Here is an 11815-nt window from a genome sequence, read left to right on the forward strand (position 1 = left end):
TAGGCATACCTACTAGCAGGTACAAACTACTCTAAAGCAGGTAAGAAACGGGAAGCTTAGGACGGTGCGGACTCCGTGTTTCGCGCTTTTCGCAAGGTGACAGGTTAAATGCTTTTGTGAGATATGCGGAATATGCAAGCGATTTTGTTATGCCTGTCGTTTGCATCTCTCCAGCAAAACGAATAAGATGATCTACTACAAAGCGCAATCACAAGCCAAGATTAAGATAGCAGTTGTTTGCTTCGGTGATTTGTGTAGCTGTATTTTACCCTGCTCTCTGCAACACCGTGTCATGACAAAGAGCTGGAACGGTCATAGTGTGCGCTGGCCTCCGGGTTGACAGAAACCCGCGTCGCCCGCATCGGCACGGAGTGCGCTTGGGCTGTTGATGCTCAAGCCTTTCATCCGCGGCTTGTCGCCAGCTCATCCTGCTGCTCAACGGTGAGGAAGCGGCGAGAGTAACCTCGGAAGTGAATGTAAATCCTCGTTCATTCAGTTATCCGGTGTCAAAGTGTGGAAGATGTCTAACGTGTACTGAGGGCGGGAACTACGAGCGTTTTGCCTTGCTTTTATAACCGAAACCAGACCAACGAGATAACTGCCTACTCTAAAATGACGGAAGCAATAAGTTTTAACAGGTCGAGTACGTCTCCGGGGATGTAGGCGAGACGGTGCACACTGTTTAAACGCTTGCAGTATCCACGAGTCGTACCAGGAAGGCGACGTCAACAGAGAAGGAGCTCGCGATTCAGCATAAAGCAGTGCTACGGGCCCGAGTATCTTCAAAGTTCGGGGTGGTGGCAGTATAAAAAAAAAGACGCATCAGCGCTCCACACCAGTGTTCACGAATAACACCGGTCACAAACTCCCAAGCCCCACCGCTCTTCTCGACACCGACACGACATACGACAACAAACTGCATCAAAACGCCCCAAAAGTTAAGGCGTCGGCTCCCGTACTGCAACTGCTGCAACTAGCGGAAGTGAAGTGTTGGGCGGATGTCCGGATGTTCTTTACAAAAATATATAAAAAATGCTTTGCGCAAGGATCATTTTCATTTATTATTGTATACGTAATGACAAAATCCCAATAATTTGTTTTCCTATCTGACTCAAGCTAGTCGGACTGCTCATAACACTGGTCAAGCAAGAAAATAACAAAAATTTGAACTTTTTCATGACCGGTTTAAGATTTATTGTTAACATATCGTTATTTATTGCAACGGACTAACATTATAGATTTTGCCTCCATACTTTTTAAATGCAAACAGTTCTAACACACGACTGTCCATTGCGCCGTGTTTTGTGTATTCTTCTATAAATCTGTAATGGTCAGCGACCAAAGAGCTCACCCGCACATGTCAAGCTTATATGCGCCGCGGGGAGAAATGGATAACGAGTAGGAATTGTGGGGCGTAGTGTCGGTTGTTGTGTTTATGTACATGTCGGTGCTGTGTAGCTGTGTTGCCTGTGTTTTATGTAGGGTTGCTGTGTAGTGGTGGTCGTTCGCAGTGTTAACAGACTCGTCTTTTTTAAAAAAAACAGCCTGCTAGAAATCTCAATAGGTGGCGCAAGTTACCGCCCGATTCGAAATAGTTTGCTCAAGTTATCTATTCGTGTGAGTTGGGCATTCGTTGTATTTTTTTTTGTCTAGCGGCTTGTTGAAGCTACCGACGCCGCCGACCGCCGACAACGCACGTACGTACCTTTGCAAGCAGCTACGTCCGCCGCTTGGAGACTTTACTGTGTATAAAAGACATCGAACGATAACTAACGCGCCCTGTGTGCTTTCAATTTGGCTGAAAGGCGCGGGGCTCGCTGCGCTCGTCTCTCGCCTGTTCTCGGCCGCTGGCCGCCATGTTTCATTAGGAACACGCTCGAAACGGTTTTGCGAAAGGCAGACACGGTGTAGCGTGTTACGTTTACACAGCACCTCATGTGTAGACGAAAAACACAGATGGCCTTGTGTAAAACGAACACGTTTCGACGTGTCCGCTATGGGACAACGGTTTACACGTCTGGGCGTGTTATTTTTGCTAACAGTGTAGGAACCTGCTGCCGAGTTGAGCGGCGTCGGCGTAACCGCGCGTTGCATTACGGGCTGTTTCCAAAAAATAACGTCACGCGTGTCGTCACGTGTGTCGTCACGTGTGAGATCACGAGGGTAAAATTTGCCGCTAAATTTCGCGGTAAAAGTTTTTGGTAAGTTTGGCGGAAAATTTTTCCGCTAAATTTAGAGGAAAAATTTTACCCGTGTGACGTCACGTGACGTCACACTTAAAATTTCAGATGACATGTCATGTGACGTCACACGTCAATTCAGCGGGAAATTTAGAGAAATGCTTACGCTCAGTGGGGACCCTACTGAAAAAACCTGTACAAATGTATACCGGCCTGTACCGGTTCACACCGGAGTCCTGTATTCTCATATCGGTAACCGGTAGCTCTGTACCGGAGACCTGTAACCACGTACTGGCGAAGCCGATACGCCGTACCGGCTGCCCATATCATGTACAGGCGGCCGATAAACCCGTACGGGAACAGCCGGTAGGCCACACCGGTAACCGGTAACCACGTACCGGCGAAGCCGATACGCCGTATCGGTTGCCCATATCATGTACAGGCGGCGAGTGAACACGTACAGGCGAAGCCGGTACGCCACACTGGTGGGCCGTAATAACGTACCGGTGGCCAGTAATCGATGCGCGGCTAACAGCAACCACGTATCGGAGCGACCGGTAACGCCTTACCGGCGCCGGCACTTAAACCGGCGGTCGGTAACCTTGTACAGGCTCTACCGGTATACACAATAGACCTATCTCACTAAGCGTTGGGCGCATGCGTAAAGCCGCCATAACTTTAGTTCACAGGAGGCAGACGGCCGTGCACGCGAGGGCTCGTGCCTTCTCGTGCTCTGCACGCGAAGAGCTTCAGCGAGGTTGTCGCACGTGCCCAAAGACTAAAGCTCCCTCGCTGCATTGCGGCAGCGGTGGCGTAGTCAAACTGGCCGGTGAGATCGGTCTATTTAACGCGACCAGAAATTATCAGACCTCGACGGGAACGCGCTCACAGCGAAACTAAACTGTGATATTTTTTTCAATAAAGAATTTTAATCAGAAAATCACATATTATGTAATTTCAGTTTAACAGTTTGAGCTATCAAACTCAACCATTTTATGACGTGCATATTTAAAGTCATAAAATGAGAAAACCAAATCCATGGGAAGCGAGGCCGAGATAAACGAGAGTTTGCTTCATAGCTTTGAGCCCTGTACCGCGGTAGTTTCGGTTTCGGTTTATTGACGTTGGATTGGATTGGATTTCGTAGCTGCAAGCCAGAGTGCAGAAAAACAACCAACGACGGACAAACAATGTTTTTCTTAACAATAAATAAACTTAACATGGTAAGTTTTTATGCTTTTAAATGTTCTAAAACTACTTTGAGTAATAATAGTATTAATATAAACTAAGGCAGATTATTTATTTAATCCAATCCAATCCTTACGCCGCTGGCCGCCAGCCAGAGTCGTGAACCAAAGCCGCATTGACGTTAGGGCTATCTCGATCGGTGTGTATCGGTGTCGATATGTACTAAGCGTACGTGATTTATATTGATGGCGCGAAGGCAATAGTCAGCGTGGTGAACCGTATCAAGAAGTTCAAACCGGCGATCGTTGGCGACTTTGACCCCGACGTGTCGAAAAGCGTCTACTGGGAGGCTGTTGGAGCGTGCGCCGGGGAATGGTAAGTTGTTGTCTACGCATCAGGGGCTCGAAGCACAACGTATACTGCAAACCGTTAATAGGGAGTTTTCGTAGATCGTTTTCGCTGTCCCGCAACGCCCTCCGCAACTCGCTATATACCCGGAACTCTACAGTCAAGACTATCGGCGGGCAGGCGCATCTTCGTTGCGGAGGGGAAAACGCGGTCTACGAACACTCCCTAATGTTCGCCAGCCCCCGACTGTTTGCAAATTCCACGCGTCCAAAAATTAGCTAAATTTAAGGACACGCGGAAAGCGGAAATTTCGTGGGCCCCCGTTCCGGCGTCCCCCGTTCCGGCGTCTAAAATTCGCGAAATGTGGTGGGCACGAATATGTCATTGCGCCCGATTCGGTCCTTGCGCCCGATTTGTGAAGAACTGGGCGGCAAGAGCAAAGGGTTTTACGTTGTTTAACTACAGGGCGCTCCAGACGGTAGCCACGACACTCAAAATAAATCGCAACAAATCGGCTTTGTAAGCTTGACAAATTTACCACATAAGTTCGACTAGGTGGTGCATTTAATGTGTAAAAATATCGAAAAAAATAACTTTTGAAACAAGGGTTATAGCGCAGGCTGGCTGGTGAACGGTCATATTTATAAACCCCGATACAAGAAAGGAAAGGGAGACGAACACAACGACTTTGAGATGTAATTCAGTGTGCATGTTTTGTTTTACAGAGACATGAGCTGAGCTGGTTGCTGCTTTGAAAAAGAAGCACGTGGCCATCCCTATGGTATTGAACGCAAGGTTCGAGGTTTATGTGTGCCTTTAGGCTGTTTTTCTTACCTCATCTTCGACTCTGTTCAGAAGGAGGGGGTTCGTCTTTTGTTTCCCTTTTTCAAATCAGCAGCATACACTGACTTCCGTTACCAGCGGGCAGTAATAGACCCTTTCCGAAATTCAGTGCCATCTGGTGGTTCGTAAAGCAGTTTAGGTTTTGCGGAATCAATGGCGGATATAAACTTGTGTCGGCACTGTCACTTTCGCAAGTCAACGGCGCGCGAGGAATTGTTCAGTGTGAGTTCTTTCTCGATCACTTTCAGTTCGATGGTGACCAAGAACCTGCATTCAGAACAAAGGTCCAACCCACTCAGATGCCTCGAGAAAATTCTATACACCAAAGTGCTTTAAAGCCGCCCACAGATTGACTGAATCTGAGTTATTAGAAATAAATGCTTACGTAGCTCTTGTGTTCCATTCATATCTCGCGTCGTACTGACCCCCTGAATGTACAGGCCTCGCAACATCCGCTTAGGAGCATCTTCAACGTCTTCCTTTATCACTTTATCAGTCACTAGAAGGTCGACATTGGTATGGCACAGATGCCGTTCCACAGATGATGATAGTGATCAAAGTGGCCAGACTGAATTTCGGAAAGGGTCTATTGTGGGTAAAATTGAACGGTTAGGCTAAGAAATATCTTGCATTTTGTTCGCTTTACGAGTAATTGTGTCCATTTATTATGGCTGGTCAGGACTATTTGTACAGACACTTTTTAAATTGCTTGCTATTCTGGTACACAGATCCGGTGGGTAGAACGCTCTATGAAAGTGGACCACAAGCCGCACTTTAACACACAAAGCGCCGCAGCTTGGCCACTCCTGATCTCGACTGTGCTGTAGCTGCAGTTGTCCCTCTTCAATTTCAAGAGACACTCTCCTGCTCGTTTCTCGACCGCATTAAATCTGAATTCGACACTCTTCAGTCTTACGAGATGTGCTCACCTGCTCTAAGTCAAGTCAAAATCTCGCTGTACACGAAGTTACATCTCTTCTCAACTATCGCAAGACGTCCTCATTTGTTTGGCGTCCTGCTTGCGTTGCAGCCGAAGTTTCCTCTCTTTAATCTTTTCATTCGCTTCAATGGTCCTCTTGTTGCTACTTGCCTCTCCAGCTTTCAACAAACATGTTTTATGTTGTTCCGAAGTACCCTAGGCACTTTGCTTTCACTGTGCCTCAGCACGCTTGCGTAATGTTCCTCTGGTGAGACCTGCTTTCGCATACCGACAACGAAAGATGATACTCAAGTCTGGTTCACAGATCTCTCCTCAGATGTGGCTATGTGCGACTGCGACCAGATGCGGCGCACATTGCTATGTCAACAACGGCGTTGAGTCACTGGCACGTGCGTCAACGCAGCTCTTGCCTGCAACCAGTAGCTCTTTCGCAAATGCTTACCCATGTATGCTCGTAGTGAAGCGGATACGATGCCCGGCTTAGACTCCAACAGTTGTGGGTTTGAGGCGCAGTGCCGGCGGCATGTTTTTCTTTTCTGAATTATAATGTGCCGGCACATGCTGTTTTCGAAAGCAGTTACAAATCCTCGGAACAACAGACGCCTAAAGTGCATATGCTTTGCTTATAGATGCTATCGTATTTAAAAGCACTGAATTGTAAGTACAAAGCAACTGAGAGTTTACGTTCCTCATAGAAAGTACACTGGTTGCAAAGTAGTATTATCATATTTTACTTTCTAACTAACTTAGAAGTACCTTCTAACAGAATATTTTATCATGCTATTTCGTTTACCTACACAGTGTTTTCTGACAACAGGTATCGTCCTTTGCACACTAGAGTATGTAAAGGACGATATACCAATTATTTCCTGTAATGACAGTGAATACCGGATATCTTGTCAGGGGCGTCTGGAAGCATTTCTTCAGGGAGGGGGCAATCACAGGTATAGGGCTGAAACCTGCACACAAAACATAAAGGGGGGGGGAGCAATTTAATGTGAACTATGTGTGTCCCAATTATGTGTTGGAGTTTATATTAAATAAATATTACAACACCTGGACCTTTTTCTTTTCGAGATTTTGATGTCGCCATCCGCTGCAGTGGGTGGCAAGTACAAAAAAAAAAAAAGACGGAGGACAGGACGTCCGCTGTGTCGCTTGGGGAGCATGCCCGACTGGTTGAAAAGCTGAGGTCGGCAAAGCAGAGGGTGCTGAACCTGGAGCAGGAGCCCCAGATAGAGAGGACGCTATCAAGAAGCAGCTGCTGGCACTACTAGGTAAGCGTGGAGGCACTTTCAGTTGCTTACCTCACACACTACATATTATGTGCTCACACTTTATCTGAGGGATCAAAAGTAATTTTAATTTTTTTTTGTCGCAAACAGAAGTAAGCATATACTACAGGGGTGCCTCAATGTATCAATGAGTTTAAGAGGTGTCTATAATTCTATTTTCTTCTCCTAGGGTGCAAATGGAGCTTTGAGAGTTTGTTTCTTGTTGCTGATGGCGATGAGCCCGTTTTGCTCGGCAGCGCTCTTGCTTTGATTGAAGAAATATTTTTCTGGCTCTGCAGTATGTCAAACAATTATGTCATACCAAGACACCATGGTCTGTGCGCATAGATGAGGCTTGAAGTGAAAGTTTGTTCTGTCAGTGAAAACATTTTAAATATGCGCTTTCTGATGAGCCCGGCCAGCACACATCCTTTCGTCATTGGGGAGAAAGGAGTTCTTTTTGTTGAGGAGGAGGGAGTGAGGAAGCTGGTCGTAGGCATGACCACAGCACCAACTAGGCTGAACTTTAATCGGGCGGCAGATTGTGCCTAGCGACGCAGCTGTGCAACTGGTTAAAAGGTGAGCAGACGATCTGCTACAGCATTGAATTTCGTCAGAAAGATTGAGCTTATATCTCGCAAACCGTTGGAAATGCTTGGCATGAATATTCATTAGCTATTCACCGGTATTTTTTTTGTAAACTAAACAACCTCTCTGCCACCCACTGCCGGCGAACTTGAGCGCATTTTTTTTCTTCCTCTTTTTCTTCTTTGGTTTTGTTTCTCATCCTTTTGTTTTGTGTACTGCTCGCGCTACTTTTCCAGTCCCGGTGTGTTACGGAAAAACAAATAAGCACACTGCCGGTAGTCTTCTGTGGCATGAAGTACTATGAAGCCCTCATGCCATCAACGAACCAGGAAAGTGCTGAAGTCCGAATAATCAAGCTTGTCTGAATTTTTGGCGTCCGAAATATCGGTTGACTCCTGAACTGTGTCTTGTTTCTAAAGAGTGTTTTATTATGTTGCAGTGGACAATGTCCCGTCTGGCAGTGTTGGGTCAGCTCCTCCAGCATGCCCAGCAGTGGTTCCTGCAGCTGGCGCTCCTGCTTCAGTTCACGTAGTGCGAGCTGGTGTGGATCACACTCGACCTGTACCGGCCGCTGATGCTGCTGTTCCAGCAGCGGATCTTGTAGCAGGCCCGCCGGAGGCATTTCCCTAGTGTGTGCCAGTGCTTGCAGAGGCTGACGACGAGGTAAGTTCAGAATTTCATGGAATATTCATTCCAGATATTGGGCAAGTGACTAAATTTTATTGTTTCCACAGCTCCTTGAATGAGGTTATTTATATGCTTCCATAAATTGAACCATCTGGCTGCTTCAAAATACTGATGAATGTAAAGAGTAGGGCCGGGCATTGATAAGATATTTCTTGCCAATTAATTGGCACTTTTCTGAAACGTTTTCTATCTAGTGTCCTTGTCTTATTTCGAGCTTTTTCATAAATCATGTACCAAGTAGCCCAATTAAAATTGTGTTATAATTGGTACCCTTCTTTCGCTTTCTCTCTTTACTCTGAACTCACTTAAACGGACACTTACACCCCCCAATAAAAGTTTTCATTTTTTTCCAGCCGATTTTTAATGGTGTCGAAAGACTACCAAATTTATATTTTGCAACAGTCACATATATTTTTATTAAAGCCAAAAAACGCAACTGCTCAGAACCGAAACTGAAACCCGCGCACGGAGGTCGGAGAAGAGAGAGTGAGTGGGCGGAAGTCACGTGGCTGCACCCGACCGTGAGCTTTTTTGTTTTCCCCTCCGTGTTTTTTTTTTGTGTGCATAGCAGACGACATGCGTGGTTGGAACTGTTTGCTATGCGATTCTTTTGCAGTTATGTTTGTTCCACTCTCTGTTCTGTACTTCAAGATGAGGTGTTCTTTACATTGAGAAGTTGGAGACGAGTAGTGAGTACCCGTGGTGAATTTCTGTGATTGGCTTTGAAAAGAATACCCCCAAGATGTTGCGTGAAGAGCTGCCTTGCATGTCCTGCGTCCGAAAAAAGTGGCATTGTGCAGCACACGTCTGCACAAGTTTTCGAAAGATCAATGAGATCGGGACCAATGGCTGGCTGCATTTCCTGTAGAGCATTTCTATTTGTTTCTAGGTTCACCTTTGCCATGGTGTCTCGGTGAAAAAGGACAAGCTGTTCTACGTTAGGGGAGCCCGGGGAGACTCCATGTTCGTTAAAGAGGCGACAAAGTTGATCTTCGGCAGGGAGAACCTGCATGGGCGGAGTGTGACTGGGGTGCTATGCCGGCGCTTCTAGGGCGCTGTCGCCGAGAGGGCCCTGACTCCAGTCAAGTTGGCAGCAGTAAGTGCCCACTTCTCACAGATTTCTCATACTTGGTGAGTCACTCAAACCTTATGGCTTATGAAGTTGCAACCTGCTACGACAAAATTAATATGATAAAATATTCCAAGGCTTTCAGAACTTTCAGTGTTATAGGCTGTTGAAAGGTCACGGTTCGACTAGTTCGAGCTTTAGGAACGTGAAACTCTGAGCGCAAAACCGAAATGAAGAAGCCCTATCTCCCTCTTTGTTTTTAATATATGAAGAAAAGTAAAGTGACCTTGTCACGGTCATCTAGGTCCCTTGGTGCTTTCTGAGGTATTCACACTGAGGGGGTTTTACAGTAACATGCTCCGCATTGCAAATATCGGCTAATCCCTGCAAGTTTTGGGGGAGGTCCATGATATCAGTGGCCTGCTTGCAGAACCTTCTGCTGAGGCACTTATTTTTTCTTTTGAACGAAAAGCTGGCACTAGCAAAGTTGTGAAAGTGAGTCTGTTCACTAGAACTGCTGCAACTGAACTATGTTTGGCTCTGTCCTTTGAGTACTGCCCATTTTTTCTGAACCGCCTTCTCACCGTGGGTGTTCCTCCTCTCTAGTGCTCAGTTTTCTTACCAGGGAACTATCTCGTATGAATAGACCATTGAAGGGTCGAAACACGGATATTAAATTAGTTAAATGGTTCTTGATATCAAATCTGTGTTGTCAATTTATATACATGCCCAGAACAACAATTGCAGGTCAAAATCTTTCTTTCGCACTAAAACTGCCAGTCGAGAATTGTGTGTTCAGTGTTCCTTTTACTTGTTCCCATGGTGACATTGTTGGGCATGAAATAAGTTAGAGGTTGTAGGCAATCAGAGGCCCATGTTCATAATTGAAAATAGATATTTAGATTTATAGAACATACTTTTACTTAAGTTAACAGGCAGGCGAGCTGGTTAGGGATAGACGTGGTTACCCGGGAACGTGGGGAAAAAAAGGGACAGACAGACACGAAGCTCTGGAGCTTCGTGTCTTTCCGTTCCTTTTTGTCCCCTGCTCCAAGGTCTATAATTTTCATAAACACTGAAATGCAGGGAACACACTGTTTCAAGCAAACTTTAAGTGCATAGTTGTGGAAAGTCACACTAGGTCTTTTCGATTTGCTTGAACTGGCCGATCTAGTTCAAATAGTGTAAGAACTGACTCATTAGATTCAACCGGAAGTTGCATGGACGCTGAACTGGCCTGTTCGATTTATTCCAGTGCTGCACGAGCTCAGCCTCAGTTTCACAGAATCTTGCGCTGGCCGAAGTCACTTCAGCGTTCATGCAGTAACAGATGGCAACTCTTCGGTCTTTCGAAAACCAATTACAGGGTCGTTTGTAACGCTGCAGCTTAAGTTCACGCAGCCGCAGCCTGACTTGCGCACTGCTTCTGCACTCCTCTGAACTCGGTCTGAACTGGTTCAAACCTTTCAGGCCGAATCATGCATGCCTGCTGTTTTAAGCAGACTGCGTAATCGTAAGAAGTTACTCTTGGGGTCTACATGGTATCACAAGATATTAACAAAGCATAAATTGTAGCGGAAATTGCTTACTTATAATTGCAGGAAGTAAAATATTAAATTTTTCAGGAAACTGTAGATATACATGACTTATTGTTGTATTCTTTTCCCCTGCAGATGCCTTCAACGAGTACCTATGGAGGCATCCTCGAGAGGCCCCTCCAGGGAAGAGGACAGCTCGGGTGAATCTACTGCAGTATGCACATTTGTTAATATCCTACTGCAGGATATTAACTAGAAGTTTGACTTCTAAGCTTGCTTAGAGGTTAAGCTTCTTGTTGGTGTTCTGCAGATGCCAATTTGCGTTCACTAAATACACGTATAAACTGAAATGACCTGGCTCATGCTCATTCTTTGCATGACAAATGCATGCGAATTGTTAAACCTGCAAAGATCCATCCATCCGTTTGCAAACGTTGGACACCACGTTGATTCCTATTACTGCGTCAGAACGGATAAACTTTTAAAGATATAGGTTTCTCTATCTGAACAGATGAACATGCATAAATATTGGTTCCTATATCTAAATGGGTCAACCTGTAAGGTACGGGTTCCTATATCTAAACGGGTCGACCCGTACAGGCACGGTTTCCCTTACCTAAACGGGTTAACCCGTACAGGTACGGGCCCCGTATCTGAACGGGTTCCTGTATCTGAATGGGTCAACCTGTACAGGTACGGGTTCCCAGTATCATACGGGAGACCCGTATCCCATAACACCGTATGAGATATACGGGTCAACCAGTATGAATTTTTATACGGGTTGTTTCAGTAGGGGATGGGAACAGGAGAGGAGGATGGGAGGGTACGGAGGGGAGCGGCTGGCATACTTTTCCCCCTCGTACCCTTCCTCCCTCCTCCTCAAGAGCTACGCTCCAATTTGGCATTACAAAGAATTGTAAACGTCTAATTTTTTTTTAACGTGTCTTTATTAAGGGTTATCAGTGGCCGAGTGGTCTAGCGCCCACCAGATCTGAGTACGTGGAGAGAAAGCTCGCGCTGGAGAACCCAGTGATCCTGAGCTCAATCGCCAGCCCTGCCCGAAGAACACACTTCCAATGAAGTGAGTTCGAGGAGCACACTACGCTCGCTCCGGTAGACCGAGTGTGTAATCTCGATAGCAGTGTTCAAGGAGTCAAAAT

At 46.0% G+C, this 11815-nt stretch overlaps 1 long non-coding RNA gene across 1 annotated transcript; it reads left to right on the forward strand.

Moving 5' to 3' along the window:
- Positions 1 to 3517: 3517 nt before the first annotated feature.
- On the forward strand, positions 3518 to 11005 carry LOC121835277. The gene is made up of 5 exons (XR_006077519.1): positions 3518 to 3743; positions 4442 to 6776; positions 7801 to 8024; positions 8938 to 9144; positions 10791 to 11005. It is a non-coding gene; the product is annotated as an uncharacterized LOC121835277 (long non-coding RNA).
- The last annotated feature ends 810 nt before the right edge of the window (positions 11006 to 11815 follow it).

Source organism: Ixodes scapularis, unplaced genomic scaffold, assembly GCF_016920785.2.
Source record: "Ixodes scapularis isolate PalLabHiFi unplaced genomic scaffold, ASM1692078v2 PGA_scaffold12__126_contigs__length_90152505, whole genome shotgun sequence".
Taxonomy (NCBI): domain Eukaryota; kingdom Metazoa; phylum Arthropoda; class Arachnida; order Ixodida; family Ixodidae; genus Ixodes; species Ixodes scapularis.